The 21216-nt window shown below is 32.8% G+C and overlaps 1 protein-coding gene across 6 annotated transcripts in view; it reads left to right on the top strand.

The window, feature by feature from the left end:
• Positions 1-21216, top strand: part of SNTG1 (syntrophin gamma 1) — an 818827-nt gene that overhangs the window by 600490 nt on the left and 197121 nt on the right. The window lies entirely within an intron of this gene.

Below are 21216 nucleotides of genomic sequence, written 5' to 3'. Positions count from 1 at the left end.
AAAAATGAATCAATATCCATCGTGTTTATAAATCTATTCTATTTATATAGCATTTGTTCTGTTTCTGCTCACTTCATTTCCAATTTTACTTTTACTTCCTCCAATATATATTTTTAATTAATCTACATAATTAATCTTTAAATAGCCTTATTTTGTTTCGTATATAATTCAGGTACTTTACTACAAAATATTCCTAATTCATCCCTCTCATCTATTATACATGGCTGTCATTCATATTACTTATGTATAACCTTCAATAACCTGATACATTGTTACTATTACTTTTTTCTTATCTTGATCTGAATTTCTGAGGTATTACTTTCCTAACCCTTAAAAAAATGTATGTATCATTTTTTTCAGTTCAGAGCTTTGTGTAAGGCATTCTCCATTGTGTATATGTTAATGTTTTACTTCTTGGTAAGATGTTTCCCTTGCTCTTTGGCTTATTTCAGGATTTCTTCTTTGTCTTTGACTTTCTACAGTTTGATTTCCTGGAGTCAGTACCCAAGAAAAATAACATATCCACACTAATGCTTGTACACAAATGCTTATAGCAGCATAATTTATAGTAGCCAGAAAGCAGAAACAACAAACACAGCAACTGATAAATGGATGAACAAAATGTATATCTACATAATTGAACGTTGACAATAAAAAAGATAAAAGGGTACAATATGGATGAATCTTGAAAATGTACTAAGTAAAAAAAAAAAAAGCTACTCACCAAAGACCACACATAATTGTATTATCTATCTCATTTACATGAAAAGTCCAGAAAGGCAAATCCATAGGGACAGAAAATAGATTAGTGGTTGCCTAGGCCTAGGGAGAGGGGATGATAAATGAATGTTAATGGGTACAGGGTTTCTTTTTAGGTTGACAAAAAATGTTCTAAAGTTATATAGTGATAAAAGTTACACTTTTATTATAGAATTACAATTCTAATTATGTATACTAAAAATCACTGAGTTGGATGCTTCAAACATGTGAATTTCATATTGTATAAATAATTTATCAATTATGATATTAGACAAAAATGAAAATACATTTGTAGAAGTCATTGTATGATTTAAATGTTATTTTAATTTTTACTTGATAGGGATCCCTGGGTGGCGCAGCGGTTTGGCGCCTGCCTTTGGCCCAGGGCGCGATCCTGGAGACCCGGGATCGAATCCCACATCGGGCTCCCAGTGCATGGAGCCTGCTTCTCGCTCTGCTTCTCTCTCTGTCTCTCTCTCTCTCTCTCTCTGTGACTATCATGAATAAATAAATAAAATCTAAAAAAAAAATAAAAAAATAATAATTTTTACTTGATATAACTTAATACATCAATTCCATGATAAAATAAAAGGCAAATACAGAAAACCACATAAAACAAATACATAGCTTAGTAAATTATTATAAAACAAATAACCTTTAAATTATTACTATGCTAAGAAATTGAATTTTTCTAACACCCAGAAGCCCCACTGTACATTCCATCTTAAGTATAGACTTCCAATGAAACCACTAGGTTAAATTTTGTATCGATCACTTACTTGGGTGATTTTTACTAAATCCCTATACAATATTGTTTTGTTTTGCATATTTTTTCAGAACTTTCTATGTAGTTTAAGTTTTAATTCCCAGACTTTCTCTGGAGTCATCATCTGAAATTTGTTTTATTGTTTATTGATAAAGGAATAGATACTTTACACAAGGAATTTATATAATCTCTCTACTTTATGTTTTGGAAATATATCACAATTGTAGTTACAGTTACATTACATTTTAATAAAACCTTTTATTTTGGGATAACTGTAGATTCACATGAGTTATAGTAAGAACTACAGAGAGATCTTGTGTACACTTTATTCAGTTCCTCTAAGAATAACATCTTGTAAAACTATAGTACAGCATCACAACCAGGATGTTGACATTGGTATAATCAAGATTTAGTGATGATCTTCATCACTAAAGGGACCCTCATTTTACCCATTTATAGCCACACCTACTTCCCTCCTGCCCTCACACTCTACTGAAAACCTGGCAGCAACTAATCTGCTTTCCATATTTATAATTTTGCCATTTCTGCAATATTGCATAAGTGGTATCATAAAGTTTAACCTTTGGGAGTTGCTTTTTTCACCTAGTGGATATCTCTGGAGATTCATCCAGGGCATGAAGATTTATATTTATGCAAAAACCATGCATGAATGTTTATAGCAGATGTAGTACTAACTGCCCCAAACTGAAAACATCCAGATATTTTTTGACAGTAGTGGTTAAACTGTAGTACATCCATACTATAGTCTAATACTCAGAAAATGAGTGAACTATTCACATAGTCTATATGGCTATATGACTTTAACATCTATTCAGGAACTGTAGTAGTATTCACATCAGTGTAGTCTAAACAGGTAGATGTTTGTCATTTCTAATTAACATTAATGCACAACCTTTCTTCAGTTTTTTTTGAATTTTTAAAAGTAACCAAATATTTAGCACAATAGGTTTTTTGAATTAAAGAAATATAAGTGAGAAAAATTATGCAGGTACATCTTCTATTAACTTTTGGAACATTAATTGGCAAGACTCCTCACTGGAATTTGGCCAGCATGATTTTTGATGCTTTATAAAGATTTAAAAGGTAAATCCTAAGGAAGTGGTTAATATTACACAAATGTTTCTATTACTTGTCTTATGATCATTCAATGATTTGAAAATAACTAATAAAACAATGTGAAAAATTATAATAAAAACAAATTAAGTTTTTCATCTATTGTTGCATTTTATATATTTTTATATATTTGTAAGTATATTTTATATATATTTATATATATTTTAAATGGATATGTTTTTTATATATGTATTTTATAGATATAAAGTCTATATATTTTATGTATACATATGAATATAAAATATATTTCAATAAATATACATACATGTGGTATATGTATTATATATATTCATATATGTGTATTTTATGTGTGTATATATATGTGTATATATCCTATAAGCTTATCCCACAATATAATGATATGTTATTTTGTCTTTAGTGTAAGTAAGTCTTCTTGTTGAGTCTGAGTCTGAGCTTGTCAAAAATAAAGATATTTATTACATTTTTCCATTTAACTTTTCTGAAATGTTTACTAAGAAGGATAGAAAACAAAATTTCACATAATCATTGTTTTGTTCATTAGGAATTTTTTCAGAGAGATACTGTAGAGTTGGACTAAATCATATATGTGCTTGAAATGTGTATTTATTGGCTTTTATTTTTCTTGGATATATATATATATATATATATATATATATATATATATATATATATAACCATTTCTTCTCTTTCTCAAAGTTAACTACAGTCTACTTATAAATCGATTATTTAACATGAGGAAATATTTTAAAAGTACTATTGTACACCTGGAACTAATATTAAACCACACTTTAACTAACTGAAATTTAAATAAAAACTTAAAAAATAAAAAAATAAAGAGTATTACACATATAGTTGAATTTTTAAAAGCAGCTTGCATAAAACTATACATATCTGGTCTAAATTAACTTCCAAAAATAAAATATAAAGATTTAAAAGAGATGAACTGAAGTGTTCAGAATGTGGATATGGTATCAGAGATGGTATTTATGTTCTACTTTGTGAATTTTTATAATTTATAAATTTTCAAAAAGAGCATGTAGAAATAATCAAATAATTATTTATTTTACAATAGCAAGTTACTTAGGCATTTAACATAATAGTATGAGCTAAACCAGGGATCCCTGGGTGGCGCAGCGGTTTGGCGCCTGCCTTTGGCCCAGGGCGCGATCCTGGAGACCCGGGATCGAATCCCACATCAGGCTCCCGGTGCATGGAGCCTGCTTCTCCCTCTGCCTGTGTCTCTGCCTCTCTCTCTCTCTCTCTCTCTCTCTGTGACTATCATAAATAAATAAAAAAAATAAAATAAAAAAAAAATAGTATGAGCTAAACCATGCATCAGGTAGTGTCATTATCTCAAGTATATAGAAGTTATAATTATTTCTACATTGAGAAAAGTAAGACTAAAAAACATAGGAGTAATTGGCTGAAATTTTAGTCAAAGTGGCAAAATTAAGTCAAATCCAGTCCTACTTCCAAAGTTTATGGTCAGTGGGCTACAGAAAATACAATTGTGCATAAGATTCACTCAGTAAATACATATTTTGAAGAATATGATTACTATAAATTCCAGTGATAAGTCTCTCCCATGTGGTCATTATATCCCATGTGAAACCACAATATCACTATAATTTTGAGACTAAGTGTTCCATTGTGAATAACAAAGACCTACTTATTTATCTTCTAACTAAGGGAGGTATATAAATGTAAGAGATGAAGATTTTATATTGATAAAGATCTAGAAAAAGATTAGGATATTTTGCTTTAATTATTGAGAGATCTTAACTTTGGTCTTCAAGATAAATTTAGATTTCAATTATTCTTAATTATTTTAAACTGTATATCATTGCTTATTAGTGTGTACACATGTGTAAAGAAGTTTATGCCAGTAAATATTATTCTGTTAATTCCAACTTGGTGCTCCCACATAGATCAAATGCACATTTCACACTTAACACAGCCAGCTAGAAGTCTGAATTAACTAAAATCTGAGAGGAAAGAACACTACAAGTTTACTTGTTTTCCTCATTGCCATAAATGATATGATTTAGTTATTAAATCTAATCTACTGGGTGGCTCAGTAGTGTAGTGCCGCCTTTAGCCCAGAGCGTGATCCGGAGACCCTGGATCAAGTACCACATTGGGCTCCCTGCATGGAGCCTGCTTCTCCCTCTGCCTGTGTCTCTGCCTCTCTGTCTCTGTCTCTGTCTCTCATGAATAAATAAATAAAATCTTTAAAATAAATAAATAAATCTAAAAGCAAGATACACAGCCACAACTCCTTTCTTTTTTATCACACTTTTCAGCTGTGGACCATTCCCAACAAAATATGAATATGTCCTCTCCTGTCAGTGAGTAATCATCTCCAAGTCTATGACACTATCATCTTTGCCTAGACTACCACAGTGGTCTCTGACTTCATTGTGTAACTGCCTGCACCATGACCAACTTACCACATAGCCATCATATCACCTATGCTGGAAAATGTTCAGTGGTTTCCCAGCACATGTAGAATGAAAGAAAACTCTTTATCAGCCTAATGACCTACATGCCTGCCTCTCCAAACTTATCTGGTACCAGTTGCCTGCTAGCCCACCATGTACCAGCCCCCACATGCTCCTGTACTTTTTAGTTGGTTTCTCCCACACCAGGCTCACACTCACCTTGGAGCCTTTGCCCTTGTCATCTCTACCTGCAGTTTTCTCCTCTGATCTCCATGGTAGGTCATTCTTGCCATTCAGAGCTCAAACTATAATTGTCCTGATCAGAGACCTTCCCTGATAAGTGACTCTCAATGATTTTGACTCTTTCCCTTTACATTTATAGAAATCATTTACCATTTTGGGTTGCCTAGCATCACACCAATGTTCCCTACAAGAGTTATATACCAAGACATTTGGGAAATTGAGTTATGGCTAGAATAACAAAAAAAAATAATAATAATAGAGGGAGTATATGTTCCATCACTTTATTCTCTGGAAAGTAAAATGTAAGCCAATGGACTGCTTTTGACCAAATTTGATGAGAACAATTTTAACTTAGAGTTCAACATTTAATAAATCATCACTATGACACTGCTTTGTGATTGAGGTATGGTCAAGACTCTAGTACAAAGGTGTAAATTTCTTCATATCAGCCCTGGTAGAAACATCTTAATCAAACCACCATTTTAAAATCACATCGTGTGTGTTCATGTGGAGACACCTTGTTCCTTCCCACCAGAACATGTTTCTCTACCCATTGCTTCAATTCTGTGAACTGGTATCCTTCCAACATGCTTATTTTCTATGTTTTTTTTAAAAACTATCATCGATTGTGTGCAACAAACAAAACATAATAGACAACAACAAGATACCACTATAAACCTATGAATAGCAGAATTCAAAAATCAACATTATGAAATGCTGGTGGTGATGTGAAGCCACAGGAATTCTCATTCATTGCAGGTGAAAATGCAAAATGATAAAACCGCAGTGGAATACAGTTTGACAGTTTGTTACAAAGCTAAATATCATCTCATACAATCCAGCATCCACACACATAGGTATTTACCCAAGAAAAATGAAACATGTTCACACAAAAATATATACAGGAATTTTCAGTGAAGATTTATGCATAATTACTAAAAACTAGAGCCAATCAAGATGCCCTTCAACATATGAATGGATAAACAAACTGTATTACAACCATGAAATGGAATACTTTTCGGTGATAGAAAGTAATGATTGTCTCAACTGATATAGAAAAAGCATTTGACAGAATTCAATCCCAACATTATCACACTTAGTACCAAAGACCGAAAGACTTAAAGCTTTTTGCTAAGTTGAGGAATAATATAAGAAACTATTTCCAGCACTTTTACTCAATATAGTACTGAAATTCTTAGCCACTGCATTAGGCAAAAAAAAAAAAAAAAAGAAAGAAAAAGAAAAAGAAAAAAAAAAAACATCCAAATTGGAAAGGGTGAAATAAAATTATCTCTCTTCACAGATGACATAATTTTATATGTAGAAAATCTTAAAGAATCCATTTAAAAATGTTAAAGCTAATAAACACAGCACAGCAACTGGATAAAAATCAATACACAAAAATCAGTTGCATTTTTATACAGTAAAATGAATAATCAACACAAATTAAGAAAATAATTCCATCTATATTAACATAAAAAAATCTTTAGGAAAAAACAAAGGCACAGTATAGTAAATAAAGTCAATGTCTTGTAATAGCATTTTATGGTGACGATTAGTAGGTAATCAGAGGTTTGTTGTGTTAATAAAAAAATTATTTGTCTCCTGTAGCATTTGAAATGGATTTCGAAAACTCATTTGAGGGGTGGAATTCTTGTTTGTTTGCTTGCTTTTCCCGTTCAACTTTTCTGCACTTACTACGAGTCCTTGATGATTTATTTAGAAAACATCCGAAGAGAATTTGGTTTCACATGGCAGAAGATTTGTCCTGGCTTCATTGGAACTCATGGAGACCCCTTTCCTGTGTTTTCACAGATAACTCTTGTCTTAAATCTAGTCCCAGTGTGGCTCCTGGGCCCCACTTACATCATCCTCTTCAGTTGTTCTCAGTATCAGACTGGCTGTGAGTTTCTGCAAAAGCTAGTCTACATATGGTCTCCTTCCTCTGTTGAGATTTTCGCCAAAATCCTTAATTAGATTCCCCTTTTCAAAACACCTAAAATAGTTTCTATTTGACTAGACCCTGGCAATTGCAAATATTTATCTATATTTCAAGTTTGCCTGGGGTCTTAATGAAAACTGTTGTATTTTTCATCATAGAAGTTCAATAAATGTTTGTTGATTAGGATAATAAATCAGATGATGAAAGGTTATAAATATAGATTACTAACTATGGAGGTGAAAATCTAATAAGACCTTAATTCAAGGAAAGAATACTTCTGACTAGAACTACATGTCAAATGTCTTGAAATATATTCATAGTTTTAACTCAAGACTTAACAACACAAACTCTTCAATACAGCATTCTTTAGTAAGTCACTTTTTCTCCTCCTCCCTCTCTTCTCCACAGTCATACTTACGGTCAGTCTGATAGTGAAAGTTAAAGTTAGTTTTGGAAAATATTACTGTCTTCTTCCTTGAGATCTTTTACAACATGAACAAATTTAACTTTTAGCCCAACCCTTAGTCGAGTGTGTGCTGTCACCCTTGGAATGGATACAGCTATTTTCAGTTCACTGACATGAGAGATCTTGAAATATACAGGAGATAAATATGTCTAAATCCATTTCATAGTTGGAACTGTAATTTGTGGTTTACTTAAGTGTATTTACTATTTACCTGGAAAGCTGCACAGGCGAATTAATACATTCCTGACATACAGCATCATAAAAAAATCCGAGAAAATTAATAGAAACAAACTGCCAGTTAGCATTAAAATAATTAGATGAAATATACTCTTTTGACATGAAAATGTTAATGGCATCAGGCTTCTAGAAAACATTTATAAGATCAAAGTGTTCTTTTTCACTCTGACCCAATATTGAAGATTGGTAAAAAAATATTTACATTCTTTGCAAAATTATATTTTGATGGCCAGTTATAGAATATTTTATATGGTCTAATAAAGATTAGAAAAATATTTTTACTTTCACAACATAAATCAGCCTATGTTTAACAATATAAAATATTTCATTGAAAAAATTGAAAGGTTGTGAAAATTAGAGGATATATAGTTCTTTTAAAAGTGATATAGTTCAAATATTATGTGAGAGACACAAAACTGTAATTGGTATTATTTTTATTAAAATAGTATCGAAAATCCAATATAGATATAGAATAAAAAAATTCTAGATAAAAATATCATACTAGAACGATTTCTCCCTATAACTAGTTTGTAGTTTAGTATGATAGCACCCACAAAACAGAGCAGTAGTAGTTTGAAGGCATACAATATAAGGAATTATACACAACATACAAAATAAGATTTTTTTAAAGATTTTATTTATTTATTCTTGAGAGACACACAGAGAGAGGCAGAGACACAGGCAGAGGGAGAAGCAGGCCCTACATGGAGCCCAATGCAGGACTCTATCCCAGAACTCTGGGATAACTCCAAGCTGAAGGCAGATGCTCAACCGCTGAGCCACCCAGGCGTCCCCAAAATAAGATATTATACATAACATACAATACAAGGTATTATATACAAAATATAAAACATGGTATTATTTATACTCTTTTCCTATGATTATTCATGCTTCATTTATTCAAGGAATATGAAATATCATATTATTGGGTAGCAAATAATTATGACCACATCAAATGAAATTGAAGAACTTTACTTTTTTCCTATGTTAAAAGCCATTGTGATTAATATAAAGGATTAGACACCTTCACTTTGTTTTCCATTTTGTTACTTTGGACTTAATGAAAGAAATCATAGTACCTCTCTGAGATTTTTTTCCTTACCAACATTTAGAATAAAGTTGTATATCTCCTAGTTACATCAAAGAGAGTTTGATGATGATTTTAAAAATTTCTAAGAATTCCTGTTAAGTTTCTTTCACAAAGCAGTATCAAAGAGAAGACATACTTTGTTATTCTTAATGGTTTCCTTTGCAGGAATATTTGTTGCTGTTAATTCTTTTTTGTGATTTCTGCACAGTAATGAAAGTGAGATGGCTTGGGGCAGCCCCGGTGGCGCAGCGGTTTAGCGCTGCCTTCAGCCCAGGGCCTGATCCTAGAGACGGGAGATCGAGTCCCACGTCAGGCCCTCTGCATGGAGCCTGCTTCTCCCTCTGCCTGTGTCTCTGCCCTCTCTCTCTCTCTCTCTCTGTCATGAATAAATAAATAAATAAAATCTTAAAAAAAGGAAGAAAAAGAAAGAAAGAGAAAGAAAGAAAGAAAGAAGAAAGAAAGAAAGAAAGAAAGAAAGAAAGAAAGAAAGAAAGAAAGAAAGAAAGAAAGAAAGAAAAGAAAAGAAAGAAAGAAAGAAAAAGAGAGATGGCTAGCTCCAGTGGTGAACAGAATCAGTGCTGGTCCCAAATGTTTCAGCCCTGCATGACACGTGTTGCAGACACATTTATTGAGTCTCCAGTTTATGAAGCTAAGATAGGAACCAAGTCAGCAGTGTTGTAGTGATTTCCCAGTCCAGTGATCTGACAAATTGTTGCCCCAATCAGTCTGTCAACATGTCTTCCCCATGCTTCCTCTTTCCTCTCACTAGGTTGTGGTTGTGGAGCAGCCCTGTCTGGGGGTACTGCTGTCCCAGGTTGCTATGGAGACAGAGCAATAATAGATATGGGAGTAAAAGCAGCTTTTAACCTCCTCTTATTACTGACAAACGTGAACCCTTATCCTACTCAGGACTTCATGTGTAACTAAAGCAGGTGGAATGAGAATAAAGGAATTTCAAAGACTTGTGGGTCTAGTGTCTTCAATACTCATGCTAGGAAGGGAGCCCAGCTTCCCTTAGACTCACCTACATGCCACCTGCTTTTCAAAGGAAATGTTTATGAGAATTATAAGAAGTAGCTTTCTTCAGTGCTGTTTCTTTTGAAAGTACTATTTGTGGGCTCACATAACTTCAATGAACATTCATTCTTCCTAAAATCTCTAACAGAACATATTCCATTTCAGTTTTGTGTTTTAAGTGAATGGCCCATAGAGTTCTGAAATTGACATTAATTCACGTCAATTCATTTAAACAGATAAAGTTTAAATTCCTTGTTACTAAGCCATTTCTATGTGGCCACACAATGATTCCAGATGCTCACTGACAAAATGCAGTTTTAGGAATTTGAGGGGCCTAATAGACTGGCACCAAATTATGTTTAGCAAATTGCCATTGATGTATTTACCCTTTTCCTGGCAGTTCCTTAGGATTGAGTCCAAAAAGCATGTGGTTTGGAGAGGAATGGGGATGGGAATGAAGTGTGAGTGTGACACTGAGTGCATGGATGCAGAGAGATTTCCCAGAGTTGTTTCCTTATTTTTGTCATTCAGGTCAGGACGGTCCTTAGTGACTCTGTTGGAAAAGAAGTAGGGTTTAAAGTAGAAAAGTAGACTAGAGAGATGTACGAGATGACAAAACAGAAAGACAATAAATTTATAATTTTGCTGAAGTTCATTCTTATATATTATCAGTAATATCCATATAACTAAGATGAGGAAATGTATGTATCCCATAAAGTATATGCATCCTGTGCAATTTGATAATGGCTTTTGAAATTGTGTGTGTGGTATCTCCAACATTTTGTGCATGATAGAGTTCTTTGAAGACTGAAATTTGTAGTAATTGTCAGATAATAGAAGGGATGTATTTTTTCTTCATGCATTTAGCAACATATAAGGCAGATTGTTTTTCCCTATTTATTGAATACATTACGTATGAAGCATACACAGCTATTTTCAAGTATTTGAAATTACCAGACACCCAAAGAAACCACTGGTTTCCCAAAGCAGTACAGCTGTGTTTCTCCCTGTGCAAACCAGTTACCAAGGAAATGCAGCACAGCTTACTCTGGTGGCCCCAAAAATGCTGCTAATGGTATCAGAGTGTTTATACTGTACTCAATGTGCATCACGGGGGAATGGCATTTAAAATTTAGAAAAACATATTTAAATGACTCACACAATAGACTGAAATGACAGTGTATGGCAGGAAACAGTGCAAGTGGTTGTAAAATATTTATTTCTTAGTTCTATGTTGTGTAAACATGTTATAATAATATGCATATACAAATATTTAGCAACTGTATGATGCAGCTGCAAATCTAATGTGGGTATGATAATGTTTAGCTTTGTTTTTCAGATTTTTTTTAAGATTTTATTTATTTATTCATGAGAGACAGAGAGAGAGAGAGAGAGAGGCAGAGACACAGGCAGAGGGAGAAACAGGCTCCATGCAGGGAGCCCGATGTGGGAATCGATCCCGAGTCTCCAGGATCACCCCCTGGGCTGAAGGCAGCACTAATCCGCTGGGTCACCAGGGCTGCCCTGTTTTTCAGATTTTAACAGTTCATTTTGTGTGAGATAATTTTATGCAGAATTTATGAAAATAAGGAAAAGCATTATGATTTCTCTTTTCCTTCAAGAATTTGACTTAAATCTAGAACACTACACTAAACATTCATATAACTATGGCTTTAATAAAAATTTAGAGTAAGTTTGTACATTAGATATTTCAATCTAATATGATTATAGAATATTATCATCTTCATGAGACTTTGTTTAAAAATTAAAACACTCTGAACTTTCTCAGATAAATATGAAGATGCTCTGTTACTATTCTGCCTCAAATATATTATAACCATGTATAAGAAATGTTAAAGTATTTTTATTTGTAAAAGATGTCTTTCTTTCCCTTCCCTCAAGATTTGAATTGATATACCTTATTAATATATAGTGACTGTGTTTTATAAATATACTTTCCATAGTTGAAAGAAGGTAGGGAGCCGTTTAAACACAAAGGTCTGGGATCCCTGGGTGGCGCAGCGGTTTGGCGCCTGCCTTTGGCCCAGGGCGCGATCCTGGAGACCCGGGATCGAATCCCACATCAGGCTCCCGGTGCATGGAGCCTGCTTCTCCCTCTGCCTGTGTCTCTGCCTCTCTCTCTCTCTCTGTGTGACTATCATAAATAAATTAAAAAAAAATAAAATAAAATAAACACAAAGGTCTGATTTAAAGTTTTGGGGCCTTGGTAAACATTGATTACATTTGGTTTGGTAATTGAAACTTCGCTCATATTTAACATATGAATGATGATGTCTGAGTCATGACCAGTGGCAAAACTGGTGGCAAAATTTCCAAGACCTCCACATTGTGAGGGCAAACATTGCACCAGTTTTTGTTTGTTCTTGTCATGTTAAGGAATGAGAAGAGTGTGCAAACTTCAATGATATCCATATTATTAGCAGAATGGGTAGAAAAAAAAATCCTGTGATACGTAATATGCTAAGTATATTTGGGTTTGAGTAATTTACGTATGATGTTTAATTTTAAAAACCTTCCTTGTAGCATCTTTCCCCTTGTAATTTATTATGAATACTTGTCTTCTCACTAGTTTGATAATCTGCTGAATTAAAGGCTTTGCTACCTTTATTTAATACTGCAGATTCTGTTTTATAAAATATGGTGTTTTGAATTTGATAGACACTCAATGTATGTGTGTTGCATTGATTTAAACTCTACACTAATTAACCCCAAGAGGAAAATATGCACAAGAAAGTAATTTAAACAAATGTAGTTTTACTAATTTAGAGAGAAGTTACTTTCTCCATTTTATCCTGGCTCCTGATACAGAGGGGCTTTGTCGTCTATCTATCTTCTTCTCAGAATTAGGGCAGTGAGGTTGTGCATTGTAAATGGACTCGAGATATAAGGGGTATGTGGAAGCTGAGAGGTCGTGACTGTCATCTCAAAATCACTATGAGAGTCAAATATGTTCTTTAAATGATTACTTAAGATTTGCCATTAACCTCTTAGGAAAAAGGCCCAGTGAAAAAAATAGAGAACTCACTTATACATGTAATTTTACTTATCAGTCTATCCATATATTAGCTGATATATTTGAACAAGTCACCTACCTTAATGTTTTCAGATTCTCATTTGTAAAATGAAAAGTAAGAACTTTTGTCTTGTTTACTTCAGAGGCTTTATTTTACAAATCTAGGGCAGCAATGTAACTTGCATACTTGGTAAAACATTATTCATTATATAACTGTGGATTATTAAATATGCAACTGTTAAGACTTTCAGTAGAAATGAATTAACAAATCAAAATAATTTTTAGTCGGATAATGTGGGCCAATATTCAGTAGATAGAATATTGTCATACTCAATTATTGCTGGGATTTTTAACAGTGTTGCATTAGATTGCATTGTCATCTCTGAAAATGTAGTATTTAAAGAACCATTGATGTGTGTATCAGGTCATTAGGAATGACAGTGATGTTCAGGACAGGATGGCTGGTGCCCCAGCTAGCGAGCAGCCACCTCTTAGCCTGCTCATCTAGTTTTGTTTCTGTATTTAATGAGATGCAATATTCAAGCTTACTATTCTTTGTGCTTTTCTCCAGCAAAAGAATGAAATGATGAATCTGAAAACTGTTCTCTATTTGTTGGTCTTAGCAAATATATAAACCTTTGAAGTTTCCTTTTGAGATCTTTTGAAAGAATAATGTCAACTTAAATTAACAGGGGCCTTATGTATTACTTATAGTAATTGCAACCAAAACAAACAAACAGAGAAACAAAAGGAAAAAACAATTGTCTTCATATGTATTTGAAAGAAGTGACTAATTCAGCTGAATTTGAAGAACAGGCAAAACTGTTGCAGTATTTACATTTAAATACATTGCTATCTCTCCATATGTAGCTTTACAAATGTAGGTGTGTCCTTTAAGTTTTGCATTTGTAATTGAGTTTAACATGTTCTTTTCACCCCTGGATTTTACATGGAATCCTACACGTAATTTCTTACATTATATTGGTAATAGTATTTACATTTGACTCTAATTCATTAAGACTTACCATTAGTATGTTGTTTAAAATTGTGTCCTATTTCATTTTCTTCTGAAAGGAGAGCCAGATGTGTTTGTACTACTTATTTTAATCAGTCTTTTAAACACTAAATTTAAAAAATCTCTCATATATTAAAAGTTCAAGTATATTAAAATCCATTTTGTAGTTTTTATCAATTTCTATTGATTAGTCTATTTGTATCTCAACAATATACAGATTTAATTAAATAACATAATAATATATTCAGACAAGGAGAACTCAATTCCTCCCAATCCCTGATGCTATTCTTTAAGCATAAAATATTTTTGGATATTCTGGAGAATGTTGACCTAATTTGTTCTTACTGAAAATTTCACCAAGTATATGGTATATCCTTGCAAAGCTTTAGATTTTGATTTCTATCCTTCAAAAAAAAAAAAAAATTTACTTTAAAGCAATCTATGCTTTGAAAAATCTAAGGATTTTATGGGCTTTTTCTCCCCAGATTTTTAATATTTTTTCCTGGTTCTTATGGCTAACACAGGAAGAAGATATTTATATTATAATGATCCTCTATGAAGCTACCTTAACACATTATCTCTTAAAATCCAATCAGTGTTTTAGTGGGGAATTTTTTTAAATACACAATTATATCTTTAATAATGAGTTGGTTTTATTTTAATATTCATGTAGGTTTATTTTCTTATTTTACTGTATTTGCTAGAACTCATAAAATATTTTTGAAAAATAATGGAGACAGTGAGCATCTTTATCAATTACCTGATTTTAATTAATATAGTATCTTTGAAAAAATGAATATAGTATCTTTGTTTTAACATTTGGGATAATTTTTGCTGCTTTTTAAAACAACTGTAGTAAGTTTACCCACCCAAAATTCTATAATGAAGACTTTTTATGAGATGTGTTATGCCAGACTCTTTGAATGTACCTGTGAACAAGATATATAGCCTGTTATCCTTGCATAGCACACATTTTCATGGTACAGAGATAGAAGAATATTAGACACCATATGTCGGTGCAGTATGGAGTATGTAGGAATGTACTAATAGGTATGAAAGATGACAGAACAAGAAACTGAGGACAGCGATATGTGCAGAGCTATAATTTTAAATAGGTTGATGAAGATAGGACTTATTGGGATGACTTCGTAAAGGAAGTACGACTTTACGACTTACATAAAGGCGTAAAGGAAGTAAGGCTGTTAGCCATGCAAATATTTAGGGAGAGACCATATTAGGCTCAAGGAACAGCCAGGCATATTCAAGAAATATCACAAGATTTTCTTCTGTTCTTATTTTTCTGAGTTTTTATTAGAAAGTATAGCTTAGTTTGGCCAAATGTCCTTTCAGACTCTAATGAAGAGGCTAAAATTTTCTCTCTCTAATCTATTTTCTGTATGTATTAATAGATAAGTTATATATGTTTAACTTGATTAAATTAGTTACGTTGTTAATAACCTCGATATTTATCTAGGCTTGTTGTTTTGAAATAAAGCCTATTTGGTCATGGTACAATTTCATTTGTCATTTGTAGGATTCTATATGTGAATAGTGTATTTAAATTATTACATCTGTATTTACATTAACAGTGGTCTTTTGTTTCTTCATATGTCAGCACTCATTATTCATTTTCATTTTAGTTTTATTTAGTGACATGAATTGAAGAAGCTTTAATAACTTTATGCTGGAAAAATTTCTTCTTTAAGAATTAGATAAAACTTGGCTTTGAACCCAAGTGTTCCTGATCCTTTTGTGAAGTAAAGATTTCATGAATTTTAAAATTTAGTTAAACTGGCTTAATAGAACATAAACTAGGCAATTGGGCATATGACAATAAGAAGATAAAAGTAAAATAACACTTGAATTATTGAGGAAATCATCTTGGAGTTAAAATAAATACTATAACAGCATTTCTATAACCATGGGAACTAGCTAACAATATATTCTGCTTGTTATGTTGAAGTTCAATATATCTATCATTTGACTTTTCACCCACTTTTGTTATATAGAATCTTGCTCTGATGGAGTCTTTGAAAGTGATAGAATTATTTTTAGTCATAGTTTTAAATATTCTAGGAAAATTTGCTCAAGTGTTTCAACATTCTTTCCTCACTAAAGTTAAGTGGTTCTTTTGCCTATTGAAATTCACTGATATTATTACATCCTGATTTTAGGAACTTAAATTTACTATCCACTCAAACTTTATTCTTGATTGTAATATTTACCAAAACTCAAAAATTACTGTATACTTGAACACTGTTTTAGCCTGAAACTTTAGGAATTCAGAATTATTAAAATGTTAGTAGTCCTTTTTTAAACATATAACCAGATATACATTTGTGCTGTGACTTTTTATTTTAAAATGGCATGAAATTTGGACTAGAAATGCCTGTATGCTTGGTATTCCTTTACATATATATAGAGTGTTTTCATAAATTAAAATGCAGGAAAGACAAAGAAATGAGTGAATGCATCCTCAGGAATGTCACATTACCTTTTTGGATCTGCTTTATCCATGATAATTCTGGTCCTCATGCCCTATTCCATCTACTCCTGGCTCTTCTAGCACCGTTCTGTATCTACTAGTCATAGTAATAAAAGGTGAGAGATGACAGTTTTAAATAATCCCAAATCTCTTCTTTCTTTCACATTGCCTCCTCTAAATTCTAGATTATAGTTGATTTTTCACAGGTCACCCACTACTTCCAATGGTGATGTGATATGATCTTCCTAGATATAGTTCTATACCCTATTTTCCAATTGGATAATCTCTGCTACTCCACTTAATTTACTATCAACCCAGTAGCACCAGTTCTTGTGACTATTGTAGACTCTGTTCTCGGTCAAATGTCTCTCTTAAAAGGCTCTATCTCCTGCCCTGAAAACTGGCAGCCACTATGACCCCAGGTATAATCTGTAGGTATGAATGTATTCACCTGCACTCACACTACTGAGAGGATAGTGTGCTCCTCATTTGCCACCCTGCAGATTCCTCTGAAACCTGAATGTGAATGCAGATGGTCAGGGCCAGAGGACCCTCTAACTCCACTTAAGAAAGCTTTTAAAATACAATTTTCTCTCACACTCTTACTCTATAATACATGTAATAAATCAAGGTTTTCCCCACAATTAATATAAACAAAAAGTGATTACATAATAATATATATAATAAAAAGTGATTTTTTTATTCCATGTTGACATGTAATTAACATCAGCAGCAAAGCATGTGATTGTATCTAGTGTTAGCCTTGTTGTTTTGTCTGTAAGGCAACCTGTTTAAAACCATTCCTCAAAGTCACATCTAATTTCCTTTTCAGCTAGAGTCAGGGCTTTAAGAAAATGATGTACTGCACTTAACAATATGTCAAGAAAGAGGAGTCAAATGTTAATGTGGAATTTTACGTAACTGTTTTCCATCACTGTCATCAGTAAGCGGCGATCTTGCTCTCTGGAGATCTAAATCTTACTTGGTAGTTCTAGCATCATGCTAGGCTAGTTACTATTATCCTCACAAACTTTCTTATTTCCCTTCTTGCTACTTTTGCCCACATACACAGTCAAGGCAGTATGATAGAATAACTGTGATAATTACTATTAGATCAAAATGCACATTTGATTTGCATCATACAATGTGAGTAAAAATGAAAAAAATAGCTTGATTTATTGGTGAAGATTTCTGATTTTGCAGGAAGATGACATTCATCATTACTCATGTAGAACCTGTATTTTCCAACCTGACAGTATCAAGCTGATGAAATATGCATTCAAAGCAATAGTAGCAAAGCGGAGAAAAATTTAAAAAAAAAAACCCAAAACCCTCAATCCTGTTCAATGAAAAAATGAATATTCCTGCATTTATTAAGAAATGCATATGTGGCAAGGACTTGAACTTGTTACTCGGTTCTCAGAAAGAACCATAACTGAGCTTTTAGTAAAAAACAAACCTAAGTTATCTATGGTGAGATTTTACAATTAAAATTATTATTTTTATTTTTCTCAATTACACTTGAATGAAAACTTCAAGACTGAAGTACACATGTAAAGCAGTTGTCCACTGCCTATTTTCGAGGGAACCATATTTAACTTCTTCATGTTTATTCTCATATTTACCCTTAAGATACTCATACTGTTATTTATTATTTAATGGTAGAAAGAAATTATTTGCTGTACATTTACTATAGAATGTAACCATTGGCCTATTGTGTTCCACCGTCCCATATATTACACTGACTAACAAATTCTCAATACAATTATGTAATAATGATTATATCAGTGTTAAGTGCTAATACAAAACATAAGTTCATAAGTTCATACTAAGCCAAAAATTGAATTAAAAAAAGACATTGGTACCTTGAATAGGATTGTCTTGCATCTATAGAAAAATAGGAGAAAATTGTTATCTTTACAGTATTACACCTAGTGATCCATGACATACCATAAGTCTTCCATTATTTAAAAATTAATGTTGTATTTGTTTGTTGATATTGAATCAAAACCAGTTGACCCTTGTATTGTTCAAAGACAAAATTTAACGAAGTAAATTTGAAAGTCTAATGCACTTTGTTAAGCCATTTATGAATCAGGCAGCATCCCATCCAACAAGTAGAAAGGAGCTCCAAGTTTCTGTACAAAATGGAAGAATTTTATATGCACACATGAGAAGGGACAATTAGTCAAAAAGAAAGAAAGAAGAAAGGCAAGGGCAAGAGGCCCTTGTAGATTGATTACTTCATTTTCCTTTGGGAAATGGAGAGGACCCATGGGACAGATCACCTCCTTGGTGCTAACCAGAAAACTCCTGACTATTTAAGACTACATTTCTGGGAGAAATTGAAACTGCAATTAGATTAGGTATTAAGCCCTAGTTTGGTGACAGCCTAACATATATATTACTCCATTTTGGGCCTATGGTTTTCTTTCTAACAGCTTATTACTTTGTATCTACACTATTCCATGCTAAACACCCTTAGTAACTCAACTAGTAATATCTAATGTAATGATGTCTACAGGTTCCCAAAGATTTTTTATGCTCAAAATTATTTTATCTCTGAATAATGATAGTTTTATTGCTTCTTTCAATTTTCGTGCATTTTATTAGCTCTTTTCTTGCCGTATTGCAGTAAGACCTGAAGAAAGATTAAAAGAAACAAGATGGTGGACATATTTGTTTCATCTCTGATCTCAGAGAGAAATGTCTCAATAAATCACCATTAACAATGACATTTCTTCTAGAAATTTCTATATCCTCCTTATTTTTTTAAAAGATTTTATTTATTTTTTATTAATGAGAGATACAGAGAGAGGCAGAGACACAGGCAGAGAGAGAAAAGCAGGCTCCATACAGAGAGCCTGACTTGGGACTCGATCCCCGGTCTCCAGGATCACGCCATGGGCTGAAGGCAGGCACCAAACCACTGAGCCACCCAGGCGTCCCTATATACTCTTTATAATATGAAGATACTCTTTTTTATATTCAGTTTTCTATGAATTTTTTTCAAATGTATTTTATTAAATGCTTCTTTGCATCTATTTAAATTATTACATAATTTTCTTCACTTTTAAACTTTTTTCCACTTTTAATGTGATAAAATATATTACTTTTTCCTGCATGTGAGTGAATTTTATTCTGTCCTCAAGTTTGTGAATTCTATTTTTTGTCATTTGACTGATTCTATCTTCTGTCATTGAGTCAATCCAATAAGTTTTTTTTTAATTTATGTTAATGTATTTTTTAGTTCATTAGTTTTCATTTGGTCCTTTTTCAAAATTTGTATTTCTTTGCTGAGATTTTGTAATTTTTCATTTGATTCAAGAGATTTGTATTTTCTTGTTGAAATATTTTTATTAAGGTGACTTTAAAATCCTTGTCAGATAATACCAGTTTGTAATTCATCTAGTTGGAGTTAGCTGACTATCTTTTATCACTCAATTTGTGATTTTCCTGGTTCTTAGTGAGACATGTTATTTTATTGTATTCTAGCCACTTTCTTATTATTTTGAGCCTATGGATCTTATATAAGATTTTTTTTTCCTTTTTAACAGGAATTCACTTTATTTACCATACAGGTCATAGCCTAATTTTGTGGACTGTGGTCCCATTGCCAATATACTTATTTAGAACAGTGTTTGGCTTCTTTGATCAGATTGATTTCCCACTGTTCCCTGCTGATGCTGTTTGAGGAGATGGAAACCGTTTTCTCAGGCTGGGCCCCTGAAACCACTAAGTAAACAAAGGGATGCTTTTTTTAAACATTTTTTAAAAAGATTTTATTTATTTATTCATGAAAGACACAGAGAGTCAGAGAGAATCAGAGACACAGGCAGAGGGAGAAGCAGGCTCCATGCAGGGAGCCTGACGTGGGATTCCATTCCGGGTCTCCAGGATCACACCCTGGGTTGAAGGCGGTGCTAAACCGCTGAGCCCCCAGTGCTGCCCCAAAGGGATGCTTTATCCAGCAGTGGGTAGAAGTTGCTCTGTTGGGTGAGGGCATAGAAAACATCCCTTCTCTGTGCTATTCCTCCTGTCCTGGGATCCCTAACAAGTTCTTTTTTCTTTCTACCTTTCAGAGTTTGATTTGCATTTCAGTTGTCTCTTGCAGGTTTTTAGGTGTTTCTAGTTACTGAGGGAGAACAAAGATGAAGTCATGCCATCTTCTCCAGACCAGAAGCCATTCTAAATCATTTTGATAGCTAATTCTCTAATGACTGGAGGTTGAGCATTTTTTCTAGATGTTTAATCACAACCTATGATCCCATGTTTATTAACTGCCTTCACTAATTATTCATAATTCTCCTTTTAGTTGATGTGAGATTTTAAAATTATAAATATACCTCTATCTTTTCTAATATGTTTATTACAGATAACTCCTCAACTTGTACTTCTTTTAGTATTTCTTATGTTTGTCTTGATACAATTTTTGAAGAAATTGGTGTTATTTTAACTGGTAGAACTAGGTCTATTAATTCTATAATTTGAAAAGTGTTGAGAGTTGATGATAACAGTCTCCACCATTATTCCAAGTCTGCAGGGAAAGGAAAATAAAGTATGCAATGATATAACAAGAAAATAATATCTATTTATTTTTTGCAA

Source organism: Canis aureus, chromosome 28, assembly GCF_053574225.1.
Source record: "Canis aureus isolate CA01 chromosome 28, VMU_Caureus_v.1.0, whole genome shotgun sequence".
Lineage (NCBI taxonomy): Eukaryota > Metazoa > Chordata > Mammalia > Carnivora > Canidae > Canis > Canis aureus.
This window is presented reverse-complemented; position numbering and strand designations above follow the sequence as displayed.